The sequence below is a fragment of the Egretta garzetta genome, unplaced genomic scaffold (assembly GCF_000687185.1).
Source record: "Egretta garzetta isolate BGI_Z169 unplaced genomic scaffold, ASM68718v1 scaffold394, whole genome shotgun sequence".
Lineage (NCBI taxonomy): Eukaryota > Metazoa > Chordata > Aves > Pelecaniformes > Ardeidae > Egretta > Egretta garzetta.
This window is the reverse complement of record NW_009259533.1, coordinates 616353-617413: the sequence shown is the minus strand read 5'-3', so window position 1 is coordinate 617413 and position 1061 is coordinate 616353. Positions and strand designations below refer to the sequence as shown.

Below are 1061 nucleotides of genomic sequence, written 5' to 3'. Positions count from 1 at the left end.
TATTATGTGATGCCAAGAGAGAGCAGCAAGTTTATTCCTCATATTACTATAATTGTTTGTGTGTCTATTTCCTTCAGCTCTTAAATATTCTTCCTTTAACTTAGCATTTTTTCTCCCCATGAGAGTAAAAGCTATTCTCCTGAGAGTCCCCCGTGGACACTACATGGGCTTCAGGGGCAAATAATGACATTCTTGTGCGGCACTATAGTTGGGTTTAATGTGACCTTGCCTGATTCCCCTTTGAACCCAATTTAAGTCACAAAACAGCACCAGGAGATCAGCACAAAAAAGCCCAGATCCCCATATCTCCAACAAAGCATCTTTTGTTTCATCAAGCTCGTTGTAATTTTTCTCAGACTATGCAAGAAAAATGAAAAACTAGTCCTTGTAGTCCATCACTGATCAAAGCAACATATTAAAAAAGATCAAAATATTAAGGTTGATGCCTGCATATCATCAATGTCTACATGTGGCGAACAGTCATTCCCAGCTTCCCTCTCCATCCTCTCGAGTAGACCATCACCCATTCGTTTTTTTAGGTGGGCTGAATTACACATGGTCCTCCACAGGTTACAGAGGTAGCCTGGGGTGATTCAGCTCTCAAAACCTTATCTCATACGCCTGTTGGCTAGTGACATAAATCCAGGATGTAAAAACCACTTGGACAGAGATCAGTCATGTGTTTAGAGCAGTGTTTTTTCTAGGTGGAAGGACAGTGAGAACAGAGTTGAAGCAATACAGGACTTTGGAAAATGGCAGGATATGAGTGAGGATAAAATACCAATTCAGGTAATTTCATCCAGAAACTATATGGATGTTGGAAGCAAGAACATAACAGAAAACCTCTAGGCAGAATCAAGTAGAAAAGAATTGTCCTGATTCTCATTTCAGTTGCTGAATCACCTGTTCTGTGGGTGAAATTTCTTCTCAACTTTTACACCAGCTGGAGTATATTTCACATATACTATATGTGGCATATTTCACATATACTATATAAACACATATGTATATGCCACAGTATATTTCTGTTCTTCCCCATGATGCATACCACAGGCCAAAAT

At 39.4% G+C, this 1061-nt stretch overlaps 1 protein-coding gene across 1 annotated transcript in view; it reads right to left on the bottom strand.

Moving 5' to 3' along the window:
- Nucleotides 1-1061, bottom strand: part of TSNARE1 (t-SNARE domain containing 1) — a 329654-nt gene that overhangs the window by 210861 nt on the left and 117732 nt on the right. The window lies entirely within an intron of this gene.